The 27,669-nt window shown below is 47.5% G+C and overlaps 1 long non-coding RNA gene across 1 annotated transcript; it reads right to left on the bottom strand.

The window, feature by feature from the left end:
* Positions 1–288: 288 nt before the first annotated feature.
* Positions 289–12,008, bottom strand: LOC132207837 (uncharacterized). The gene is made up of 2 exons (XR_009443891.1): positions 11,803–12,008; positions 289–4,142 (listed from the first exon to the last, which is right to left on the bottom strand). It is a non-coding gene; the product is annotated as an uncharacterized LOC132207837 (long non-coding RNA).
* Between the last annotated feature and the right edge of the window lie 15,661 nt (positions 12,009–27,669).

Here is a 27,669-nt window from a genome sequence, read left to right as displayed (position 1 = left end):
CCGTGCCTTTGAGACTACAGCCAGATTCCCCTTTCATTGCATTTCATTCTCCTCACTGTCTCGGTGCTGCCACAGACATCACCTGTCTCTGCATTTCCTTCTGTGATAGTGCTTGTGAAACCCATCCCCCTTCCTGCCCCACCTTCCAGCTGCAATGTTGGAAGATCACCACATTGGGCATTGCCATTAGTGCTCCAGCTCATTCATATTTCTTCACCAAACAGAAACACAACTCATCAACAAGAGTAAGTGGCAGGCAAATGAGATACATCAGACATCTAAAAGCAGTTTGTTGTTCAAAAGTGGAACTAACTTTAATTTGTATGCAAACAATAGAATCAGGAAGAATAATACATATATAGCATGCAACTCATTTCACTGAACACATTTGTGCAAATAAATAATCTCTCTGCAGTTCAACCAATTCCAACAGCATAACATTAGAGACAGAACATTTGGAAATGATACAGAAATTTCAGATACTAATGATTTAAAGAGGAGTACAGATGAAGATCGGGGAAACTGAACATGGTGTATACACAAAAATCCATTTCGCAATTGGAATGCCTCATTCAGGCAATTACATCTCTCTCCCTCAGTCTCAAATGGTCTTCTTCCCATTCGATTTTCTTTTACTCTCTGGGCCACCCCCAATAAGCAGTTCCCTTCCCTCCCCAGTTTAGCCTCATGCCTTCCTTTACACTGGTATGGAATGGTATCTTTCTAGTACGTTTGATTTTCGATGAACACACCGCGCTGGTTTGTGACCAGGTCGGCCAGTTGAACCTCACAGAATATGAGTTGCCCGATTGTTCCATATTAACAGCCCAAATCAGGGAGCCCTGGCTGACAGATAAGTGTGAGCATGAGAGATGCTGACACCCTGGCAACTATCTCTGAATGAGGCAGTGCTAAAGTTGAAGACAGTTCATTTGTAAATAAAAGTTGAATTGGAGATCGACACTGGCCTCCGTGTATTTAAAATACATCTCCAGCACTAGGTTTGAATATTATTGTTATCCTTTTGTTCTCAAACATCTCTGTGTGCAGTGATCAGCAGGGTTATAACATGGAGATGTGGGAACAGGTTTGTTTAGATTCCCTACAGTGTGGATACAGGCCCTTTGGCCCAACAAGTGCACACCAAACCTTGGAGCATCCCACCCAGACCCACGCCCCTGAACACTACGGGCAATTTAGCATGGCCAATCCACCTAGCGTGCACATCTTTGGACTGTGGGAGGAGGCCGGAGCACCTGGTGGAAACCCATGCAGACACAGGGACAAGGTGCAAATTCCACACAGACAGTTGCCTGAGGCTGGAATTGAATCTGGGTCCCCAGTGCTGTGAGGCTGCAGTGCTAACCGCTGAGCCACCGTGCCGCCCCATATCGTGTTGCTTTTGCACAAACTTTGATGAAGAGGAAAATGCCACTGATAATGGGAACTGCAGATGCTGGAGAATCCAACATAACAAAGTGTGGAGCTGGATGAACACAGCAGGCCAAGCAGCATCTCAGGAGCACAAAAGCTGACATTTTGGGCCTAGACCCTTCATCAGAGAGGGGGATGGGAGAGGGAACTGGAATAAATAGGGAGGGGGGGGATGCGGACCGAAGATGGAGAGAAAACAAGATAGGTAGGGAGGAGAGTACAGGTGAGGAGGTAGGGAGGGCATAGGTCAGTCCAGGGAAGACAGGCAGGTCAAGGAGGCAGGATGAGGCGTGGCTTGAGGTGGGAGGAAGGGATGGGTGAGAGGAACAACATGTTAGGGAGGCGGAGACAGGCTGGGCTGGTTTTGGGATGCAGTCGGGGGAAGGGAACAGCTGGGCTGGTTTTGTGATGCAGTCGGGGGAGGGGAAGAACTGGGCTGGTTTTGGGATGCAGTTGGGGAAGGGGAGATTTTGAAGCTGGTGAAGTCCACATGGATACCATTGGGTTGCAGGGTCCCCAAGCGGATTATCAGTTGCTGTTCTTGCAACCTTCGGGTGGCATTATTGTGGCACTGCAGGAGGCCCATGATGGACATGTCGTCTAAGGAATGGGAGTGGGAGTTAAAATGGTTCGCGACTGGGAAGTGCAGTTGTTTGTTGCGAACCGAGTGGAGGTGTTCTGCAAAGCGGTCCCCAAGCCTCTGCTTGGTTTCCTCAATGTAGATCGGGTCAGGAGTGAGGGGGCAGGTCACTGTGAGGGGGTCAGGACTGCAGGGGCAAGTCACTGTGAGCGGGTAAGGACGGAGAGGGCAAGTCCTTGTGATTGGGACAGGACTGAAGGGGCGAGTCGCTGTGAGTGGGTCAGGTCTGCAGAGAGAAGTCGCTGTGAGCAGGTCAGGACTGCAGGGGCAAGTCGCTGTGAGCGGGTCAGGATGGAGGGGGCAATTCGCTGTGAGCATTTCACTCAGTCACTGCGTCCCATTTCACTCAGTCACTGCATCCCATTTCACTCAGTCACTGCATCCCATTTCACTCAGTCACTGCATCCCATTTCACTCAGTCACTGCATCCATGCTGCATGGCCCATGCTATGTATAAATGTGGCATAAAATCCTTACTTGTATGTTCATTTCTTCTTGTAATAACATGTGGCATCAGTAGCATCCTTAATCACTTGCATTTCATCGGAAAGCCTGGTACAAACACCAGATAACATGACAGTCCGAACAGAACGCTTTTTCCAATGCTTTCAACATATAGTCATGTGTGTCTCAGTGAATAAAAATCCTCCTCATTTTACCGCAATTAAATAAAGGGAGTATGTCTGAAAGTCGTCTCATCCGAAGGAAAACAGATTTGCTCCAGGAAAGCTGCTAAAATATATCAAGAAAAATATATATGAAATGATTCTAGAAATTTCTGCAACACAAAGATCAAAGGAAACAATAGTTTGATGAACACACTGTTAAGTGTTGCACTTACAAATCACATTTTGGAAAACGAACCACACTGATTTTCTACTTTATAAAAAAAAATTGTTCCAAGTCTTCATTATGCAGCACTGCAGTGAACTGAAAAGGTGTAGACTTTTCACCTGCATAGAAAGTATGTGCCGAAGTTAAAACAAACAAAAAAAGCCACTTCTGTCCTAAAAAGACAATATTATATTTCAAAAAGGCAGCAAAGTTGGAGAATGCAGCATCATGCTTCCTGCAGAGATCAAGTTTTTTCTGTGTCGTAAAAAACAAAAGAACTGTGGGCACTGTAAATCAGCAACAAAAGCAGAACTTGCTGGAAAAGCTCAGCAGGTCTGGCAGCATCAGTGAAGAGTGAGATCTGAGGAAGGGTCACAGGACGCGAAACATTAACTCTGACATTGTCTACGTCATAGTGAGTTACGTCTATTGCTTCAGCAAAATCCAACCAACTCTGAATGAAAATCAATGCTTCAGAAATATCCAAAACATCCGCTGTCCCCGTTGTGGCTTCCTCTCCATTGGGGAAACGATGCAGAGGCTTGGGGACCGCTTTTCAGAACACCTACGCTCAGTTTGCAAGAAACAACTGCACCTCCCAGTCACTAACCATTTCAACTCCCCCTCCCATTCCCGAGAGGACATGTCCAACCTGGGCCTCCTGCAGTGCCATAATGACGCCACCCCAAGGTTGCAGGAACAGCAAATCATATTCTGCTTGGGAACCCTGCAGCCCAATGCTATCAGTGTGGATTTCACAAGCTTCCAAATCTCCTTTCCTGCCACTGCATCCCAAAACCAGCCCAGCTCGTCCCCGCCTCCCTAACCTATTCTTCCTCTCACCCATCGCCCCTCCCACCTCATACCGCACCCCTATTTCCCCTCATCCCGCTCCCTTGACCTGTCCGGCCTCCCCAGACTGACCTATCCCCTCCCTGCCTCCCTACCCATACTCTCCTCTCCACCTATCTTCTCCTCCATCCATCTTCCATCCGCCTCCCCCTCTCTCCCTATTTATTTCAGAACCCGCACCCCCTCCCCATTTTCTGAAGAAGATTCTCGGCCCGAAACGTCAGCTTTTGTGCTCCTCAGATGCTGCTTGGCCTGCTGTCTTCATCCAGCTCCACACGTTGTTATCTCGCATTCTCCAGCATCTGCAGTTCCCATTATCTCTCCAAAACAAAGACTGCTGTCTTTCAAAACCCAATCTCAGATTTTGAAGATAGTCCTGACACTGAAAAAAATACCAAATATGTATAAAGAGGAAAATTGGAGGCGAAAACATTCAAAAAATTTTCATTGGCACAACAAATGTTCCAACTGTAAAAGCAGGTTAAGCACCTGTATATAAGGAAACTGTACTCAAACTTTAAACACACTTACAGCCAACAAATGTGAGAAATATCCATTTCTTGCTGGATTACCAATTTTGCTGTTGGGAAAATAGGCCTAGGCTTAGCAATGTACATTCAAACAAGATAGCACCCTCTCAGAACTCAACACTCACAGTTGTAGAGTTCTGTTTTCACAGGTTGGAGTATAATAGCATCAAGCACAATACACCAAATCTTCTTTGGTGCCTTTTCCTTCCATAAAACTGCTTTTAGTGGATGTGCACAGAATTCATTTTATGCACATTGAACAGTTGCTAAGTTCAAGACGCCAGTTCCAGCACTTGGACTTGCATCTGCTTCATCATCAAAACAGAACAAAATAAAGACCCACTCCTTGTAAGTCACGTTTTCCATTTTTAGTGACAAGGTGAAGTGCGAGAACTGCTCACTTGATGTTAAAATCTCTTAAGTATGTACCTATATATTTCAATTCTGTGAAATATGTGGAATGAGTTCGAGAGAAGGATTAATTTTGTTGCGCTGGGAGAGAGCTGGGACAGATAAAATAGGTTGAATGGCCTCCTCCCATGCTAAAAATGTCCATAACTGTTCTTGGCCCTGCTAAATTCAAGTGGCCATCCTTTCATTGTGACTGTGAGACGCAGCATGTTACGATAGATGGCATAATGAAGAAATCCTTTGTTATTAATGAACTTTTCAGCACTCGGCATTCTTCCGAAGTCAAATGTTCGATATGTACCTGTTGCGCTGACTTGGTTCCAAACAGTTATAATGTGGAGGTGCTGGTGTTGGACTAGGATAGACAAAGTCAGAAGTCACATGACATCAGGTTATCATCTGACAGGTTTATTTGAAATCACACAAGCTTTGGGAGTGCAGTCCCTTCATCAGGTGCGGTCAGGGAGGAAAACACACAGTCACACAATTCATAAGCAGACAGATCAAAACATCATACAACTGGTGCGAGTGGAGTGTCAGATAATAAGTCTTCATCCAGGATGTTTGTTGGTTTGCAGATATTTTGTTGAAGAAACACACAACTTGTAGTTACAGTCAGTGTGGTATCTTATAAATTCTTGCTTTTGAAATAAAGGTTAAAACTCTAAGACAGATTCTGAACACAAGCCTCGAAACTACAAGTCAGAGTCTGACCTGAGATGTCACCTTTTGTACATTCCTGTTGCGTTGCCTGATTATCATGACAACACAGCACTGACATTGACTTTATCAACGCATAATGAGAGGCATAGACAGAGTTGATAGCCAGAGACTATTTCCCAGGGCAGAAATGGCTAGCACGAGGGGTCATAGTTTTAAGCTGGTTGGTGGAAAGTATAGAGGGAATGTCAGAGGCAGGTTCTTTCCGCAGAGAGTTGTGAGAGCATGGAATGCGTTGCCAGCAGCAGGTGTGGAAGCAAGGTCATTGGGGTCATTTAAGAGACTGCTGGACATGTATATGGTCACAGAAATTTGAGGGTGCATACATGAGGATCAATGGTCGGCACAACATTGTGGGCTGAAGGGCCTGTTCTGTGCTGTACTGTTCTATGTTCTATGTTCTATGTTTACTTGCCTCTAACACTCTTGGTCAAGATAACAAAGTGTGCAGCTGGATGAACACAGCAGGCCAAGCAGCATCTGAGGAGCACAAAAGCTGACACGTTGGGCCGAGGCCTTTCATCAGAAAAGGGGGAGGGGGAGAGAGTTCTGAAATAAATAGTGAGAGAGGGGGAGGCGGATCAAAGATGCATAGAGGAGAAGATAGGTGGAGAGGAGACAGACAAGTTAAAGAGGTGGGGATGGAGCCAGCAGAGGTGAGGGAGGGGAGAGGCCAGTCCGGGGAGGACGAACAGGTCTCCGGGGCGGGAAGAGGTTAGGAGGTAGGAAATGGGGGTGGGGTTTAAGGTGGCAGGATGGGATAGGTGGGCTGGTTTTGGGATGCGGGAGGGCGAGGGGTGATTTTGAAGCTTGTGAAGTCCACATTGATACCATGGAGTGCAGGGTTCCCAAGCGCAATATGAGGTGCTGCTCCTGCAACCTTCAGGTGGCATCGTTGTGGCACTGCAGGAGGCCCAGGATGGACATGTTACCTGAGGATTGGTAGGGAGAGTCAAAACAGTTCGCGACTGGGAGGTGCAGTTCTTTAGTGCAAACTGAGCACAGGTGAAGCGGTCCCCAAACCTCTGTTTGGTTTCCCCGATGTAGAGGGGGCCACAATGGCAACAGTGGATACAGTCTACCACATTAGCAGATGTGCAGGTAAACATCTGTTTGATGAGGAAATTCTTCCTGGGGCCTGGGATGGGGGTGAGGTATCGGGACCAGTGAATTTTAAACATTGTGATGACAACATTTATGGATATGCAGGGAAAAGTGCTGGGTGGAGGGAGTGCTAGAGGGGAGTGTGGAGCGGATAAGGGGGTCACCTAAGGGTGGTGGGAAAAATGTCTTTGGTGGTGGGGTCGGATTGCAGCTGGCAGAAGGGTCGGAGGACGACGCATTGAATCCGGATGTCGGTGGGGTGGTACGTGAGGGCGAGGACGACACTGTTTTGGTAGTTATTATGGGGTGCGGGTGTGAGGGATGAGTTGTGGGAAACGCGGGTGACACGGTCGAGGGCATTTTTGACCACTGAGGAGGGGCAAGTTCCGGTCCTTTAACAACCCTCAACAGTTTCTCTTTCAATTCCTCCCACTTCCTACAGACAAAGGGGGTGGCCAGGGTAGCCAAATGGGCCCAAGCTATGCCTGCCTCTTTGTAGGTTACACGGAACGCTCCCTCTTCCGTACCTACACTGGCCCTCAACCCCACCTCTTCCTCCGTTACATTGATGACTGTACCGGCACTGCCTCGTGTTCCCACAAGGGGCTCTAACAGTTCATCCACTTCACCAACACCTTCCTCCCGAACTTGAAGTTAACCTGGACAATCTCTGATACCTCTCTCTCCTTCCTGGACCACTCTATTTCCAACCACTGAGAAACAAATATCCATTTCAACTCCACCAATTCCCACAGCTACCAAGATTACACCTCCTCCCACCATATTCCCGCAACACTTCATCCCCTATTCCCCATTCCTTTGCCTCTGCATCTGCACTCCCAGGATGAGGTATTCTATTCCCGTATATCTCAGATGTCCTCATTTTTCAAGGACCACAACTTGCCCCGCTCTGTGGTTGATAACGCCCTCGACCGTGTCTCCAGCATTTCCTGCAACAAATCCCTCTCACCCCACCCCGCAACAACAACCAAAACAAAGTCTCCCTCGTCCTAACGTACCACCCCACCAACCTCCGGATACAACGCATCATCCTTCGAAACTTTCAGATTCTCTGGGAGGCTACGGAGGTGGTGGCGGAGCCTTTGGCCTTCATCTTTGAATCCTCATTGTCTACAGGTTTAGTACCAGAAGGCTGGAGGGTTGCAAATGTTGTGCCCTTGTTCAAAGAGGGCAGGAGAGATGACGCAGGTCATTTTCAACCCAGTGAGCCTTCCGTCTGTTGCAGGAAAAGTTCTGGAAAGGATTATAAGAGAGAGGATTTATAATCATCGAGCAAGCACCAATTTGATGGGAGATAGTCAACATGTATTTGTCAAGGGCAGGTCGTGTCTCACAAGCCTCATTGAGTAATTTTGGAAGGTGACCAAGCACGTGGATGAGGGTCGGGCAGTTGACGTGGTGGACATGGACTTCAGTGAAGCCTTCGATAAGGTTCCACATGGTAGGCTATTGGAGAAAACATGGAGACATGGGATTGAGGGAGATTTAGCAGGTTGGATTAGAAACTGGCTTTGGCTAAGGAGGCAACCAGTGGTGGTTGATAGAAAATATTCAGCCTGGAGTCTGGTTACTACTGGTTTGTCTCAAGGATCTGTTTTGGGACCACTGCTGTTTGTCATTTTTATAAATGACTTGGACGGAGGCATTGGTAGATCGGTAAGTAAGTTTGCAGATGACACTCAAGTCGGTGGAGTGGTGGACAATGTGGAAGAATGTTGCAGGTGACAGGTAGACTTGGATGAACTGCAGAATTGGGCGGAAAGCTGGCAGATGGAGTTCAATGCGGATAAATGTGAGGTGATTCACTTTGGGATGAATAATAGGAAGGCAGAATATTGGGTCAATGGAAAGATTCTTGGCAGTGTTGCTGTGCAGAGGGTGTCCATCTATGTCGATCCCTGAAAATTGCCATCCAGGTTGATAGTGCTGTGAAGAAGGCTTCCGGTGTTTTAGGTTTTATTGGCAGTGGGATTGAGATCCAGAGCAACTGTCCAAACAGCTGGTGCGGTCTCATTTGGAATATTGCGTACAGGTCTGGTCGCCCCATTACAGGAAGGATGTGGAAGCATTGGAAAAGGTGCAGAGGAAATGTTGCCTGGTCCGGAGCCAAGGTCTTCTGAAGAAAGGCTGAGGGACTTGGGTGTGTACTCATTGGAGAGAAGGTGATTCAGAGGAGATTTAATAGAGACATACAAGATGATCAGTGGATGAGGCAGGGTGGACAGTGTGGGTCTTTTTCCGAGGATGATGACGTCAGCTTGTATGAGCAACAGTGAGGGATAATAGATTTGAGATAGATGTCAGAGGCAGGTTCTTTACTCCGAGAGTGGTAAGGATGTGGAACCCCCTGCCTGCCAATGCAGTTAGCTCAGCCACATTAGGGGCATTTCAATAGTCCTTGGATAAGCATATGGATGATAATGGGATCGTGTAGGGGGATGGGCTTAGATTAGTTCACTGGTCCGTCCACATCATCGCAATGAGCAAAAAAGCACACCGTTGTCTCTACTTCCCAGGAGACTAAGGCAATTCCGTGTGCCCACAAGGGCAACTTTCATTGATGTACCACAGAAAGCATCCTATCTGGATGCATATCACAGCACGGTTCCTCTCGCAAAACAATCCATAATTATTATGGCTCCTGCCTTTCTTCTTCCAGGCAGAATTGGTTCTGCTTTGTCATAACTAATTTGGGAGAAAATCCACGCTCAGTCTAAGTTAATTCTTCCAACAATTCAGATACCATGGAATACTGAGCAATGAGTTGGTATGTGAGAAAAAGAGAGAGAGAGAGAGACAAAGCCAGAGGGGTTGGGGGGGTGGGGGAGGGAGACAGAGACAGAGAGAGAGAGCGCGCGCGCGAGAGCGAGAGAGAGAGCGAGTGAGAGAGAGATGGGCGATGAGGGAGAGAGGGAGAGACAGACAGACAGAATAGGTGACACAATGTGAGTGTGTGAGCGCCTGCATCAGACAGTGAGAGAGATGTTGCTGAGGTGGAGATAGTTGAGAGTGTCGATCACCAACAATCTCTCCTGGTCCACCCAGATCGTCGCAATGGGCAAAAAAGCACACCAAATGTCTCTATTTCCCCAGCAGGCTAAGGTAATTTGGAGTGTCCGCAAGGTCAACTTTCATTCATGTACCAGAGAAAGCATCCTATCTGGATGCATGTCACAGCATGGTTTGGCAACAGCTCTTCCTCAGACCACAAGAAACTACAGAGTCATGAACACAGCATAGTCCATCATGCAAACCAGCCTTCCATTCGTTGATTCCACCTCTACTTCCCGCTGCCTCGGGAAAGAAACTGACATAATCAAAGGCCCTTCTCACCCGCCAATTACACTCTCTTCTCCCTTTTTCTGAAGGGAAGATGTAAAAAAAGTTTGTATACATGCGTGAAAAGATTCAAGAACAGCTTCTTCACCGCTGTTATTGGACATCTGAATAGGACACTGAAAAGCTTAAATCTAATTTTGATCTTGCTCTCTGTGCATCTTCTCTGTAGCTGTCACTATGTTCCGTTTCACTCATGCGCCTTGTTTGATATCACCTGTCTTTCCTGCATGCAGAAGAAAACTTTTCACTGTACCTGGGCACATGTGACAATGATGACTCAAATCAAGATAATAAAATGTGAGGCTGGATGAACACAGCAGGCCAAGCAGCATCTCAGGAGCACAAAAGCTGACGTTTCGGGCCAAGACCCTTCATCAGAGATGCTGCTTGGCCTGCTGTGTTCATCCAGCCTCACATTTTATTATCTTGGATTCTCCAGCATCTGCAGTTCCCATGATCTCTGACTCAAATCAAATTGACTGTGTGCAAGAGAGAGGTGAGCATATGATTGTGCTCAAGAGTGCAAAGACAGTGCATGAAAGTGTGTGTGTGCGCACGACAGAATGTGTGTGCCAGTGACTGTGCTTGAGAGTGTGTGAAAGGGAGTTAGCACAAGAAGGGAGTGTTACAGCATGCATGAGGGAGTGAGTGTGTCTGTAAGTGTGAGTGAGCTTGACAGCAAGTGAATTTGCAAACCTAAGTGTGTGAGGGAGAGATTTGTGGTAGTCTGTGTGTACTTGAGAGTAAGAGCATTGGCAAAAGATCCTGCGACAGTGCATGCAAGTGTGCCACAGTATGTGTGCAAGACCGTGTACGACTGTGTGATAGTAGGGAGTATGAATGAGTGAGAATGTGACAGAGTGTGTTCGTGAGAGACTGTGTTCCCGACTTTTTTTTGTGTGTGTGTAGTGTGTTTGTGCATGAGGGACAGAATATGCATGTGCAACATCGTGTGACTGTGAACCTCTGAGATAAAGACCACGAGAGCAAGAGCGAGAGAGCGAGCGAGAGAGAGCGAGCGAGCGAGCGAGAGCGAGCGAGAGAGAGAGAGCGAGCGAGAGCGAGCGAGCGAGAGCGAGCGAGAGAGAGCGAGCGAGCGAGAGAGAGCGAGAGAGAGCGAGCGAGAGAGAGCGAGCGAGAGAGAGCGAGCGAGAGAGAGCGAGCGAGAGAGAGCGAGCGAGAGAGAGCGAGCGAGAGAGAGCGAGCGAGAGAGAGCGAGCGAGAGAGAGCGAGCGAGAGAGAGCGAGAGAAATTAGAAATGATGAGTGGTCAATACCTGGAGGAAATAAAGAACAATGTGTGAGTGTTAAGAGAAGCCGCTGGATGTAATATGGAGGCTATTGTTTTATTGATTGTACTAAATGAAAAGCAAGTGTCACCTCTCAGTGTCAGTGGACAGGAGATGCGCATTAGAGAAGGAGATATAGTCAGCCTTGTGAGAGACAGCAGACAAGTGGCAAATGCATCGAAACTGACATTAAAGCTTTCTTGTCAATGTGTAAAGAGGTGAGACAAATATGACGAGTCAATATTGTACCTTTGCACTCAGTAAAATCATAGAATCATGAATCAGAGAACCCTTACAGTGTGGAAACAGGTCCGTCAGCCCAACACGTCCACGCTGCCCCTCACAGCATCCCACACAGACCCATCCACCTATAACTCACCTAACCAACACGTCACTGAACACCTTGGGAAATTTTGCATGGCCAATCCACCAACCTTGCACATCTTTTGACTGTGGGAGGAAACTCGAGCACCCAGAGAAAACCCATGCAGGCACATGGAGAATGTGCAAACTCCACACAGAAAGTCACCAAAGGGTGGAATTGAGACAGCGGTGTTAACCAGAGCCACTATGCTCTATATTATGCTCATTCAGCTGCAAGCATTTTTTCTTAAAGAAGGGAAACTTACCATCGTCACAGGACGAGAGTGGTTTCAATCTTCAATCAGCTTTGAGAACCTTATCCATATCTGCCTTCACAAGGGCAAGGTGATGGTTATGGTGTGAGACCGGTTAGTATTCAGCAGCTCGCCGTGCAAAACATGAACGGCACTTTCATTGCTTTTTCCCTAGGGGCATAACAGAAAGACATGAACATGAAAAAATCCTGAAATCTTTCTCCAATTTCAATCTCAAAGGGACCATCCGTTCCTCAAAAGTCATAACCAAACTGAACATGGGCCTCCTGCAGTGCCACAAATGATGCCACCCCAAAGTTGCAGGAACAGCAACTCATATTCCGCTTGGGAACCCTGCAGCACAATGGACATGGCTGACAGCTCTGTCAACCACGAATGCAAGGAATGCTCAGTTGAGGAAGAATGCAGACATTTCGGAATCCCTCCAGCAGAAGATGATATCATGAGAACAAATGGATCTGTCTGGACAGTCCTGTTTGTAGATTTTGGGAAGTAAGACTCTATTGTTTGTCATCAAGGATATGGTTGAGTGATCATATTCAGACTGAAGAGACCAAATTTGTGAGGCTGGAGAATGGGTGCAGAACCATGCCTCTCGGAATTCCTGTGCGTGTCTATGCTTGGCTTGGGTACTACGGTTACCTTGTCGCAGTGTCCTCTGAGAGGCGTGATTCTCCACCCATAATGCAACCAACAAACAGATCCAATTGGACCCCCACACACAAACCCATACAGATCAAAACCGGAAATGACAGTACTCATGGTAACAGACTGGACAGTGTCAATTCCAGACAGAGTAGAATAACATCGTTTCATTGGAGGCTGTACCGATGATGTCACCGATCATGGTGACGAAACGTCTGAATGAGAAGAAGCCAGCTCGGCGAGCAAGTCAACAACCTCAATCAGAGAACTGGCTGTTTTGAACTACCTTGTTCAAGAGTTTCAGTTTTGATTTTGAATGTTAAATCTCGCTCCCACATAGGGATGGAGGATTACTGTTAACAGCTGCATTCTAACTAATTCATATCGAATCATTATTGTTTTGACCAGTCTTCGGGTCAGGCTCCCTCGGTGACTGAGTCTCCCAAATTGTTAAGTTCCCTCGTGAAAGACTCCCCTTCTTTACACACCCAACTAGATCCACCTCAGTTGGTACGAATTAAGCTGATTAAAAAGGATCTTTGGGTTGTGGATACCTTCCTATGTTTCAGAAGGAGTCAAGATAACTCAGGGTGACACGGTGACTCAGTCGTTAGTAACGCTACCTCACAGCACCAGGGACCTGAGTTCCATTCCAGCCTCGGATGACTGTCTGTGTGGAGTTTGCACATTCTCCCGTTGTCTGTGTGGGTTTCTGCTGGGTGCTCTGGTTTCCTCCCACAGTCCAGAGATGTGCAGGTTAGGTGGATTGGCAATGCTGAATTACCCACAGTGCCCACGGATGTGTAGGTTAGGTACATTAGCCATGGGAAATGCAGGCTGACAGGGATAGAGTAGGGGAATGGGGATGGGTCTAGGTGGAATGCTCTTTGGAGGGTTGCTGTGGGCTTGTTGAACTGAGTGGCCTGTTTCCACACTGAGGATTCCATAAAACTGGCTTCTCCTGAACTCGTGAGAGAGTGAGTTTATCAATTGCTAAATGCAAGAAGTCATAAAGCACCACAAATATGCACAAGTTAGAAAAAAGAATTTAGCTCAAAAACCATAAAAGTTAAGAGGGATACGGATACTTCAGCCTTTGGATTGTTTGTGAAGAATAGAAAGTGGGATGTTGTGGCCACTAAGTTGGGCGATCCCCGTAATGTTGATATGAATTCAGCAGTTAATTTTGAGATTCTTGTTGAATTTCTTTTGACCTTGTTTCCCTTTTGACATTGCCCAGGTTTGCAGAGCTCAGAGCAAGAGATTTTCTTTTCTTCTTAACTGCAGCATTGGGCGATGAAACGGCTGTCCCAGAGCCGTGACCTCCCCAACTCCTGAGACCACACGAGCACATTCGCCCAGGAATACACACGGACTGAGACGAAAGAACTATCGGGATAACAATACTCAGCGTGGTACTGGAAAAGGCAGCATGTACAAACAGAAAACAGCTGTAAATAGTGTCAAGAGGTGAAATCAAGTGATAAAGCTAAATTCATGGCTCTTTGCTTGCGTGCTCATTGTGTTCAGAACAAAGTCAACAAATTAATAGCACATTTCGAGGTTGATGGGCATGATTTTATAGCTATTACAAAGACATGTTTACAAGGAGATCAACACTGGAGGTAAGTGCGCAGGGCTGTACGACATTCCAAAAAGACAGGCAGGAGGGAAAGTGACTGTAAGCGAAGAAATTAGTATGAGAGCAAGAAACGATCTTGGATCGGAAGATGTAGAATCCAATTTTATTTATTTGTGAATGGGAGGAGGACATCCCTGGCTACGCAGTGTTTGTTGTCCATCCCTAATTGCCTAGGGGACAGTTCAAAGTCAATCATATTGCTGTGGGTCTGCAGTCACATATAGGCCAGATCATGTAAGGGTGGCAGTTTCCTTCCCTAAAGCACATCAGTGAACCAGCTGAGTTTTTCTGACATTTGGCAATGAATTCATGGTCATCATTATATTCTTAATTCATGACTTTCTTTTATATTGAATTCAAATTCCACCATCTGCTGTGCTGGAATTTGAACACAGGTCCCCAGAATGTTATCTCAGTCTCTGAATTAACAGTCCAGCAATAATACCTCTCGGCCATTTCCTCCCCCATCGTGGAACAAGAAAGCCTGTAGCTGATTCCCACTTGGGAAAAACAGTGAACCAGGAGCTTCTTAAATGGGCGATCGCATCTCCTTACACTTTAAGACAGCCATGGATAATCAGGACCTTGTGGGAAGGGACGAAATTGGGGGAGGGAAAATTACATCAGTGTGAGGAAGGAGCTGAGCAGTATTAATTGGGAGGAGCTTTTATTGAACAAGTCAAAATTTGATATGTGGGAGTTATTTAAAGACCTACTGTTCAGTTCAGAACTGGCCTATTCCAGGGAAGGAGGAATGACATGGATGGCAATGTAAGGACATACGGACATAAGAAATAAAACAGGAGTAGGCCATCTGTCTCTTCCAGCTCGTTCCGCTGATCTTTTTTGCGGACTCAGCTCCACTTACCCTCCCATTCACCATAACCCTCAATTCCTTTCCTGTTCAAAGATCTATCTGTTTTGGCTTTCAAAACATTCAACAAGGGAACCTCAACTGTTTCAGTGGGCAGAGAATTCCACAGATTCACAACCCTTTGGATGAAGAAGCTCATCCTCAACTCAGTTTTATATCTGTTCACACTTATTTTGAGGCTGTGCCCCCGAGTTGGGATTTCGCCCATCAGTGGAAACAATTTCCGATCCATTTGTTTCATAATTTTAAAAGTTTCTATTAGATCACCCCTCATTCTTCTAAATTCCAGGGACTGCAATCCTAGTCTACTCAATCTCTCCCCGTACAGCAACATTTTTAATTCTGGAATCAACCTCGTGAACCTCCTTTGCACCCCCTCCAGTGCAAGTACATCCTTTCTCAAGTGAGGTGACTAAAACTGCACAAACTACTCCACACCAAGCCTCACCAGCACCCTATACAACTGTAGCATACCCTCCCGATTTTTAAACTGCATCAGTCTCGCAATGAAGGACACTATTCCATTTGCTGTCTCAATTACCAGCCGCATCTGCAAACTACCTGATTCAGACACAAGGCTGCCCAGCTCACTCTGCGGAGCAGCATGCTGCAATTTTTCACCATTTAATCAAGACTCCATTTTTCCATAATTGCTACCAAAATGGATACCCTCACATCTACCATCATTGGACTCCATCTGCTAGGCCCTTGTCCATTCACTTAAACTTTCTGCATCCTTCCGCAGATTTTCATTGTCCTCTTCAGACTTGACTCTCTCACTCATTTTCGTGTCATCTGTGAACATAGAAAAATACAGAACAGAACAGGTCCTTCGGCCCTCCATGTTGCGCCAACCTGTGAACTAATCTAAGTCCGTTCCCTCACACTATCCCATCATCATCTATATGCTTATCCAAGGACTGTTCAAATGCCCTGAATGTGGCTGAGTTAACTGCATTGGCAGGCAGGGCATTCCATGCCCTTACCACTCTCTGGGTAAAGAACCTGCCTCTGACATCTGTCTTCAATCCATCACCCCTCAATTTGTAGCTGAGCCCCCTCGTACAAGCCAACATCATCATCCTAGGAAAAAGACTCTCACCGTCCACCCTGACTCATCTTTCTCTGATCGTCTTGTATGTTTCTATTAAAGACCCTCTTAGCCTTCTTCTCTCCAATGAGGACAGACTCGAGTCGCTCAGCCTTCTCTCATAAGACCTTCACTCCAGACCAGGCAACATCCTGGTAAATCTCCTCTGCTCCTTTTCCAATGCTTCCGAATTCGTCCCGCAATGGAGCGACCAGAACAGGTCGCACGAGCGTTTTGTGCAGTTGCAGCATGACATCACGGCTCTGGAACTCAATCCCTCTACCAATAAAGTCTAACACACCGTATGCCTTCTTCACAGCGCTATCAACATGGGTGGCAACTTTCAGAGATCTACGTACATGGACGCCAAGGTCCCTCTGCACATCCGCACTACCAAGAATCTTTCCATTGGCCCAGTATTGTACCTTCCTATTATTCCTCCCAAAGCGAATCACCTCACATTGAACTCCATTTGCCACCTTTCCGCCCAATTTTGCACTTTATCCAAGTCTCCCTGCAACATGCGACATTCTTCCACATTGTCCACCACTCCACCGACTTTAGTGTCATTTGCAAACTTACCAACCCATCCACCTATGCCTGCGTCCGAGTCATTTATAAAAATGACAAACAGCAGTGGGCCAAAAACAGATCCTTGAGGCACACCACGAGTAACCGGACTCCAGGCTGAATATTTTCCATCAAACACCACTGGTTGCCTTTTTACCGAAAGCCAGTTTCTAATCCAAACTGCTCAATCTCCCTCAATCACATGGCTCCGTATTTTCTCCAATAGCCTACCATGTGAACCTTCTCAAAGGCTTTACTGAAGTCCATGTGCACGACGTCAACTGGCCTTCTCTCATCCACATGCTTGGTCACCTCCTCAAAATCTCCATGACGTTTGTGAGACACGACCTGCCCTTGACAAATCCATGTTGACTATCTCCAATCAAATTGTTGCTTCCGAGATGATTATAAACCCTATCTCTTATAACCCTTTCCAAAACTTTTCCTGCAACAGACGTAAGGCTCACTGGCTGTAATTGCCTGGCTCATCTCTCCTGCCCTTCTTGAACAAGGGCACAACATTTGCAATCCTCCAGTCCTCTGGTGTTAAACCTGCAGACAATGAGTACTCAAAGATCAAAGCCAAGGGCTCCGCCACCTCCTCCCGAGCTTTCCAGAGAATTCTTGGAAAAATCCTCTCAGGCCCAGGGGATTTATCTAGCTTCACACCTTCTAGAATTGATAACATCTCCTCCTTACTAACCTGAATCCTTTCAAGTCTAATAGCACGTATCTCAGTCGTCTCCTCGATGATATTCTCCTCTTCCTCAGTGAAAACAGATGAGAAATATTCATTTAGCACCTCTCCGATCTCTACCCGGTCCACACACAACTTCCCACTTCTGTCTTTGATTGGCCCTATTCCTACCCCAGTCATCCTTATATTCCTCACATACCTTGAGAAAACTTTACAGATATCCTTTATTCTACCTGCGAATGACTGCTCAGGACCCCTCCGTGCTCTTCTTCACTCTCTCTTTAAATCCTTTCTTGCTCATCTGTAATTCTCCATCGCATCAACTGATCCATCTCATCTCAACATCACATAAACCTCGCTCTTCTGCTGAACACGAGATACAATTTCTTTAGTAAACCACGGTTCCCCTACCTTATCACTGACCCCTGCCTGACAGGGACGTACCTATCAAGGACACGCAATATCTGTTACTTAAACCAGCTCCCCATTTCGATTGTCCCCATCCCCTGCATTTTGCTCCCCCATTCTTTGCCTCCTAAGCCTTGCCCAATTATAATTGCCTTCCCCCATCTGTAAGTCTTGCCCTGTGGCATGTTCCTCTCCCACTCCATCGCTAAACTAAACGTAACCGAATTATGGTCACTCTCTCCAAAGTGCTCATCTACCACTAAATCAAACACCTGGCCTGGTTCACTGTCAAGTACCAGATCCAGTGTGGCCTCCCCTCTTGTCGGCCCTTCGACGTACCGTGTCGGGAAACGCTCCTGCGTGCATTGGACGAAAACTCATCCATCCGACGTACGAGAGTTACAGCATTTCCAGTCAACGTTTAGGAAGTTAAAGTCTCCCACAATGACCACCCTGTTCCTTTCACTCCTGCCCAGAATCGTTTTGCCAATCCTCTCCTTCAGATCCCTGGAACTTTGCAGAGGCCTATTAAAAAACTCCCAGCAGCGTGGCCTCTCCTCTCCTGTTTCTGACATCAGCTCATACCACCTCAGTAGACCAGTCCTCCTCAAAAGCTTTTTCAGCCTCCGTTATACTGTCCTCGACAAACAAAGCCACACCTCCCCCTTTTTTCCCACCTTACCCGATCTTACTCAAAGATCTGAACCCTGGAACCTGCAACATCCATGTCTCCGTAATGGCCACAACATCGAAGCCCCAGGTACCTATCCATGCTGCAAGCTCACCTCGCTTATTCCGGATACTCCTGGCAGTGAAGTAGACGCACTTCAATTCAGCTTGCTGTTTGCCAGCACACTCCTGTGACACTGAGATCCTGTCCATGTCTCCCCTATTCTCTTTCTCCTGTGTACTGAAACTACACCACAGTTTCCCATCCCCTTGCTAAGCTAGTTTAAACCCACCCGAACAGCACTAGCAAATTTCCCGCACAGGATATTAGTGCCCCTCTGGTTCAAGTGGATACCGTCCTGTTTGTAGAGGTCCCACCTTCCCCAGAATGAGCCCCAATTGTCCATGTACCTGAAGCCCTCCCACCTGCAGCATCCCTGCAGCCACGTGTTCAGCTGAAATCTCTCCCTGTTCTTTGCCTCGCTATCACTTGGCACGGGTAACAAACCAGAGATAACCACTCCGTTTGTTTGAGCTCTCAGCTTCCAGCGGAGCTCCCTAAAATCCTGCCTGACATCCCTATCCCTCTTTCTACCTATGTCGTTGGTACCTATGTGGACCATGGCTTGGGGCTGGTCACCCTCTCCCTTCAGGACCCCAAAGACACTATCCGAGATAACACGGACCCTAGCACCTGGAGGCAACGCACCAATCGTGAGTCTCTTCGGTTCCAAACAAGCCTTCTATCTGTCCCTCTAACTATTCAGACCCCAATGACTAACACTCTCCTCCTATACCCCCTTCCCTTCGTTGCAAGAGCGACAGACTCTGTGCCAGAGACCTGCACCCCAGTCAGTATTGAGGTAATGCCTCATCGTAAGGAGGTCAGAATTGACCGAGTGGCAGATATTTCGAGGGTCAGTACTGAGGCAGTGCACAACCGTCAGAGGGTCAGTCCTTCAGGAGAACGCCATTATCAGAAGGTCAACACGAATGGAGAGTCACATCGTCAATGGTTCAATCCTGAGGAACACTTCATTATCATAGGGTCAGTCCTGAGGCAGTGCTTCATTGTCAGAGGGTCAGTATTAAGGTTTAGAATTGAGGGAGTGCTATCTGATTATGTCACTCTGACAATGAGGCACTGCCTCAGGAATGAGCCTCTGACAATGAGGCACTTTCTCACTTCTGAATCTCTGACAAGGAAGCATTCCCTCAGTGCAAACCCTGTGTATGGACCCGATGTCAATGAGGCACTCGCTGAGTACTGACCCTCTGACAAAGTTCCAATAGCTGACTACTGACCTTCTAATCATGTGCCCCCTACCCCATTTCTAAATCTGTTACATTGAGGGCACTGCCTCAGAACTGACACACTGGCTATAAGGCAGTCCGTAAAGACTGACCCGCTGATCATGAGGCTGTCCCTCAGTTAATGACCCTCTAAATATGAGGCACTCCCGTAATTCTGACCGTCAGGAGCTACCTCAATGTTGACTCACTGATATAGAGGCACTGCCTCAGAATTGACATGCTGACGATGGGGCACTTGCTCAAGACAGACCCTCTGATAGAGCTGCAGGTTTGATATTAGAGCAGTGATGCACCACGAGCAGGTCAGTATTAAGGGAGTGCCACACAGTCAGTGGACCAATATTAGGGGAGTGCCACACTGTCAGAGGATCACTCTTAATGGAGTGCTGCACTTGTGGTGAGTGAGTACTGAGGCAGTGCAGCACTGCAAAGGGTCAGTAATGAGAGAAAGCTCCATTTTCAGAGGGTTAGCACAGAGGAAGTGCTTAATCAGAGAGTTATTTCAGAGAGAGTGCTGTATTGTCAGAGTTTCGCACTGAGGGAGTATCACACAATCAGAGGTCCAATATTAAGGAAACAGTGCACTGTTGGAGGGTTGATATAAAGGGAGGGCTGCACTGTCAGAGGGTTAATGATGTGGGAGTGCTGAAATATCACAGAATCAGTCCTGAGAAGTGCTGCACATTCAGAGAGTTAGTGCTGAGGGAGTGGTCTAATGTGAAAAGATTGATGTCAAGGGGCACTGCCGAAGGATCAGTCGTGCAATACTGTCAGAAAAACAATATTGAGGGAGTTCTGCTGTGTCAGTGGGTCAATATTACAGGATTGCTACACGATCCACGTATCAATGTCAGACAGTCAGTCCTGAGGGAGTGCTGCACTGTTGGAGGGCCAATATTGAGTGTGTGCGACACTCAAGAGGATCATTTTGTTGGACTTGTGCACTGTCAGAAGTTCAATTGTAAGCAAGTGCCACACTGGTAGCGGGTTAATATTATGGGAGTGCTGCACTGTCAGACGGTCAAAGATGAGGGAAAGCTCATCATCTGACAGGGCATCACTCCCTTCAGACGAACCCTCAGGCGGTGCAGCACTCCAACAAGTTAGTTTCAGAGGCATGTTGTCCCATCAAATTGACCCTCTGAGACAGGAGCATGCACTTAATATCGACCCTCTCACAATGCTGCACTGCCTTAATATAGGCCCTCTGGCAGGGCGGCTCCCTTTCAGTACACACCTTCCAACAGCACAGCACTCTCCCATCATTGACCCTCTGACAGTGCAGTACTCTCTTAATACTCAATGTGTCACACTGCTCGACACTGTTGGAAGGTCAATACTAAGAGTGTGCTGCACTGTTAGACAGTCAATGATGAGCTAGTGATGCATGTGCGACATTCCCTCAATTCTTATCCCATTACAATGAGGCACGGCATTAGTATGGCCCTCTGACAAAGTAGCACAGCTTTAGAACTGACCCACTGATCATGAAGCTTTCCCTCAGTACTGAACCTCAGAGTGCTCCTCAGCCACAACACTGACTCTCTAATCCTGCAGTACTGTCTCAATTCTGACCTCAGTCCCGACCCTGTCACATTGACATTGCAGTTCTTCCTTACCATGGACACTCTGGCCATGGGACAACACTGTTGGCCCTGTTGCAGTGCAGAATTCACTGACACTCACCCTCTCCCATACCTTCAATACTGAATGTCTGATAGGACTGCGGGCAGCTGACTCTGACAGTGCAGCATTCTCTCAGTATCGACCCTCTGACAGTAATTAGGGGACTGCTGCATTGTCAGAGAGTCAGGACTGAGGAAGGGCTGCACTATCAGAGGGCAAATATTAATGGAGTTGTGCACTGTCACAAATTCAATATTAACAGAGGGCTACACTGTCAGAGAATCGATGATGACGGGGCAGTGCGTTGTGAAAAGACCTGTAATAAAAGGCATGCGGTCTGTCAGAGGGACTAAACGGAGAGCTTCACTGTGAGAGGGCCAACATTAGTAAATGCTCCAGTCTCAGAGGGTCAATGTGATGGAAGAACATCTCTCTGACATTATCTTGTTGGCGGGTCAGCGCTGACGTAGTGCTGCACCGTCCGAGGGGTCGGAGAAAGGGAGTGATGCACTGAGGGGGTCGTCAGCGATAAGTGGGTGAGCTCTGAGGGAGTGCAGCACAGTGTGGGGTCAGCACTGCGGGAGTGCTGTTCTGAGGGGGATCAGGACTGAAGGGGGTCAGCACTGAAGCAGGTCAGCGTTGAGGGAGTGCTGCACTGAGGGGTTCAGAATAAAGGGTATGCTACACTGAATGGGTCAGAAATGAGAGGGGGGTCAGCACTGAGGGAGAGCGGCACTTTAAGATGTTCAATATTACTGTGTCCTGCACTGTGAAAGGGTCAGTATGAAGGCAGCACTGCAATATCAGAGAGGCAATGATGAGTGTGTGCTGCACTGCTGAAGGGTTAAATTTGAAGTGGTGTCCCACGGCCAGAATGTCAATGGTAAGGGAGCATGGCATTCTCAGAGTGTTATTGCTGAGAGAATACCAGTATGACGGAGGGTTAATACTGTGGCAGAGATGCACCGTCAGAGAATCAGTCATCAGAGAGTAGGCAGTGTTGGAGGGTCAGTACTGAGGGAGTGTTTCACAATCAGAGCGTCAGTTGTCTGGCAGTGCTGGCAAAGCTCAGCAGGTCTGGCAGCATCTGTGGAGGCAAAAACAGAGATAACATTTCGGGTCCAGTGACCCTTCCTCAGGACTGTTCTGAGGAAGATCCCCAGTTCTGAGGAAGGGTCAATGGACTCGAAACGTTGAATCTGTTTTCTCCTGCACAGATGCTGCCAGGCCTGCTGAGATTTTCCGGCAACTTTCTTTTTGTTCCCGACTTACAGCATCCGCATTTCTTTTGTTTTTTATGTCTGGCAGTGCTTGTTTGCTTGTGACCTTCTGAAAGCACAGCACACCCATAATCTTGGCCCTGTGACAGTCCAGCACTCCCTCAGTACTGATCCTCCAACAATGGAGCATTCCTTCAATACTGACCAGCAGCGCAGCACTTTATTTCTGAGAGTAGTCTGAAAGAAACTACCTTTGCTTACCGAGAGAGACAGGGAGAGCAAGTGCGTATTCTGTAGGTGACTCAGGATGTATTGTAACCTTAACAAGTCAAACAGTATTTCAGATTAGTTTATAATTAAAGATTATTCTAACTGTCTTCCTGGAAAAGTACAGTCCCTACAACATGGGGCTGATACTAATACACTCACTCAGAAGTGACCCTCCAGCAAAGCAGCCCTGCCTCAGAACTGACCCTGTGACAATGAGCTACTCCATCAGCAGTGAATCTGTAATCACGTGGCACTCCCTCAATTCTGAAAACATTACACTGAGGCACTCCTACAAAGGCCTCTGCGTTTTAGGGATTATTTACAGTCATCCCTGTGTTTTACAGGTTATTGAAAGGGGTCACTGTTTTCGGGTTTATTTTCACCCTCCAATCTTGCAGCACTCCCTCAATTCAGGCGTGTAGCAGTAATGTCTCCAGACTGAATCTCGACAAGTGTTGCAAACCCTCAATTCTGATCTGCTCAAAATGAGCCACTGACTGAGTATTGGCCTTCTGACAAAAAGTCACTTATTCAGAACTGGCCTTCTGACAATGTGACACTCGTCCACATCTGACCCTCCAGCAATGAGGTACTGCCTCAGAACTGATCCGCCGACAGTAAAGCACTGCCCCCTCAGTTCTGACCCTCTGACAGAGCTGCAATACTTCAGGACTGAACTTCTAATCATCTTGTACTCCATCAACTCTGAATCCAATGCACTGAGCTACTGACTCAGTATTTACAGTCTGCTCCTAATACACCCTCAGAATTGACCCTAAGGCAATGTGACCCTGCCTCAGAACTAACTCTGTGACAATGAGGCACTTACTCAGCGCTGAATCTCGAATTGTGTAGCACTCTCTCAGTTTTTAGGCACTCCTTCCAGACTGGCACACTCTCAAGGCTGATCCTGCAGCAATGAGGAATTGCCTTACAACACAGCCACCAACAACAAGGCCCTCTTTAGGACAGTGTCTGATAACGAGGCACTCACTTGGTTCTGAGCCTCTGACAATGAAGCACTTGCTCAAGTCTGACCACATTAAAATGAGGCACCCTCAAACTGATCTGAAACACCTCAGTTTCGACCTTCTGATGGCTCTGAAATGCCTCAGTTTATATCCTCTGACCGGTCTTTTAATTCTGACACAATTACAGTGAAGGTCAGCCTCCGTGCTGACACTCAGAGTACATCACTCCCTCTGACAGTGTTGCACACCCTGAGCATCACTGACAGTTTCAGCGTTCCCTTAATATGGACCAACTCACAATGCAGCACTCCCCTAACATTATTATTTATATTGACGATCTGACAGTACAGCCCACCTCAGTGCTGACCCTCCGACAGCGCAGCATTCCCTCATTACTCACCCTCTGATACTGTAGCCCACCTTTGACAGTGTCACACTCCCTTACTATCGGCCCTTAACAGTGCAGCACTCCCTCAATGATGACACCGGAACGATGCAGGATTCCCTCAGTCCTGGCTCTGCAACAGTCAAGCATTCAATCAACACTGACTCTCTGTTAGTGCAGCACACCCCTAATATTGATCCTGTGACAGTGCAGCACTCCCTTAATATTGGCCTTCCGACAGAGTGGCACTTTCTTGACGAAGACACTCTGACAATATAGTTTTCCCTCATTGCTGATCCTCTGGCAGTGCAGCATTCTGTCATCATTGGCACCTTGCCAGTGGAGCTACATGCTTCTTATTGACCCTCCACAGTGCAGCACTGCCTCTCTACTGACTCTACAACATTAATATTGATCCCCGAACGGGAGGTTCTCTTTCATACCCACCCCCACAAAGAGAAGCCCTCCCTCATCTTTAACCCTCTGACAGTGCAGCACTCCCTTAATATTAACCCGCTGCCGGTGTGGCACTCCGTTACAGTGCCGAACTCCAACAAAGTGATCATCTGAGTGTCGCACACACACTCAATATTGACCCTCCAACAGCGTAGCCCTCCCTCAGAACTGACCGTCTGACATCCAAACACTGATAGTGTCGCAATTCTGTAATATCGACCCCCATCGACGCAGCAGAACTCTCTCAATATTGGCCTTCGGACAGTACTGCGCTACTGATCCTTCGGCGGTGCCTCTTGATATCAATCCTCTGACATTATAGCACTCCCTCAGTCGTAACTCTCTGAACGTGCAGCACTCTCTCAGGTCTGATTCTGCGCTATTTCAGCACTCCCACGTCATCAACCCTCTGACAGTGCAGCACTCCCTTTATATTATATTATATTTATCAACCCTCCAACAGTGCACTATTTCCTTAATATTGGACCTCTGATTGGACAAGCTGACAGCATCTCATGTTCTTTATCGACAGAGAGTCAGTTCTGTGGTAGAACCTCATTGTAATGGGTCAGAGTGGGTCTAATCAGTCCAACCCCAAACCTAACCGCGGCTTCAGGCCTAAGCCTAGCCTCAGGCCTAACACTCACCCTCAACCTAAGCAGAAGCCTCAGCCCCAAACCTAAATGTGGTCTGAGCTCTAACCCTAACCATAGACTCAGCCCGAAGCCTAACCTCAGCCTTAACCCAAAACCTCTCCCGAGCCCTACCCCGAACTCCAAACTTAACCTCATTAGTCACCCTAACACAAGTCTCATCCCTCACCCTAACTCTACCCTCATCCAAAACCTCGTCCAATCCTCACACCTAACCCCTAGCCTTGGTCCTAACCCTCGCCACCCTCTCACGCTAACCCTCATTGTTAATTAGTGAGTTCTGAGGCAGTAGCTCATTGGTCGAGGGTCAGTCCTCAGGGTGGGCGGATGATGTGGAGGTGCTGGTGTTGGACTTGGGCGGACAAGGCTGAGTATTGACACTCTGCTACAAATGCACTCTCTAGTTCTGACCCTCTGATAAAGGCAAACTCCCTAATTGCTGACACTCTGCCAAGTAGGCACTGGCTCAAACAGACCCTCTGACAATAGGCCACTGACCCTCTGATAGAGCTGCAGTACCTCAGTGAGGCAGTGGCACTCCTTGAATTCTGATCCCATGACAATCAGGCACTGCGTCAGTACTGACGCTCTGCCAAAGAGGTACTGCCTGAAAACTGATCCAATGACAATGAGGCACTCCATCAGGACTTACCTCTGACAGTGCTAGATTACCTCTGTACTGACCTTCTAAAATGGGTGGCACTCCTTCAATTCTGACCCCCTTACAACATAGCCCTGCTGCAGTGCCGACCCTCTGACAACAAGGCATTCTCTGAAGCCTGATCCCCTCAAGATGAGGTCATACTTCAGTATTAACACTGACAAAGAGTCACTTCCTCTATATTGACCCTCTCATTGTGCAGCACACCCTCAGTTCTGATCTTACGACAATGGGGCACTTTTGACCAGCTGACAATGGTGCTCTCCCTCAGTTCTGACACCTCCACAGTTCTGCACTACCTCTGTACTGACTCTCAGTACTGACCCTATTCTGATCCATTACAATGAGGCGCTGCCTCACTTGTGGCTGTATAACAATGATGCACTCCATCGATTCTGCGCCGCACACAGTGCTGTAATACTTCCGTACTGCCCTGTAATTGTGTGGCACTCCCTTAATTTTGACCCCCTTACACTGAGGCTGTGCCTCAGTATTCACCTCTGAAAATAACGCACTCCTACAGATCTGGCCCTCTGATGCTCCTGCAATAACTTAGTTTTTATCGGCTCGTCACGTGGTTAGCTTCAATGCTGATGCCATTACACGGAGGCAGTTTCTCAGAACTGACCTTCTAACAATGGCACTCCCTTTGGACTGTCAGATACAGCCACACTACCTCCGTTTTGACCCTCTCATCACGTGGCAGTCCCTCAATTCTGAACTCCTCACAATGAGTCGCTAACTCAGTACTGACCCTCTGACAAAGAGGCACTCCCTTAGGGCTGACCTTGCACCAATCAGATACTGCCTCACACCAAACCCTCTCAAATAATGAGGCACTGCTTCAGTACAGACCCTCTGACAAAGACGCACTGCCTCAGAACTGACTCTCCAGCTATGGCGACCGGCCACAAAACGGACCTGCTGACAATGAGGCACTTCCTACCATCTCCAATCATGTGGCATATCTCTAATCCTGTGGCCCTCTCAGTTCTGTCGCCATTGCATTGAGGCATTCCCTCTTCGTTGATCCTCTGAACTCCCTCAAGACTGACCATCCACCGTTGATGCACTACCTCAGATCTGACCCACCGACAGTCCTACAATCTGTCACCATTTCATGTAGCATTCCAGCAATTCTGACCCCATTTCAATGAGACGCTGTTTCAGATGGTCACTCTGAAAACGAAGCGCATTCTCAGGACTAAATCTCTGAAACTAAAGCACTTCCTCAGTACTAACTCTCTGACAGGCAAGTATTGGGGGTTAGGTTAGGGCTGAGGTTAGACTTGGAGCTTAGGCGAGGGTTGGGGTTGAGGCTAAGCGTTAATTGGGGCTGTGTGTTACGGTTCATTTTAGGGCTGAGGCCATAGCTAGTGGTAGGACTGAGGCTCACTTTAGGGCTGAGACTAGATGTTCGGCCTGAGGATCAGCATTAGGGCTGAGGGTAGGGAGGGTTTACGCTGAGGATAGGGTTAGGGTTAGGGTTAGGGTTAATGCTGAGGTGAGGGTTAGCCTGAGGCGAGCGTTTGTATGGGTTTAGGGCTGAGGCTGGGTTTAGAGTCAGGGTTCGGGCAAAGAGACGCTGCCTCAGAACTGACCTGCTGACAATTAGCCAGTACCTTAGGTACTGATGAGCTAATAAAAAGGCCCGCTCTCAGCACTGACACTGCAGCAATGAAGTCTTGCCTCACAACTAACTCACAA

The sequence above is a fragment of the Stegostoma tigrinum genome, unplaced genomic scaffold, assembly GCF_030684315.1.
Source record: "Stegostoma tigrinum isolate sSteTig4 unplaced genomic scaffold, sSteTig4.hap1 scaffold_174, whole genome shotgun sequence".
NCBI lineage: Eukaryota > Metazoa > Chordata > Chondrichthyes > Orectolobiformes > Stegostomatidae > Stegostoma > Stegostoma tigrinum.
This window is presented reverse-complemented; position numbering and strand designations above follow the sequence as displayed.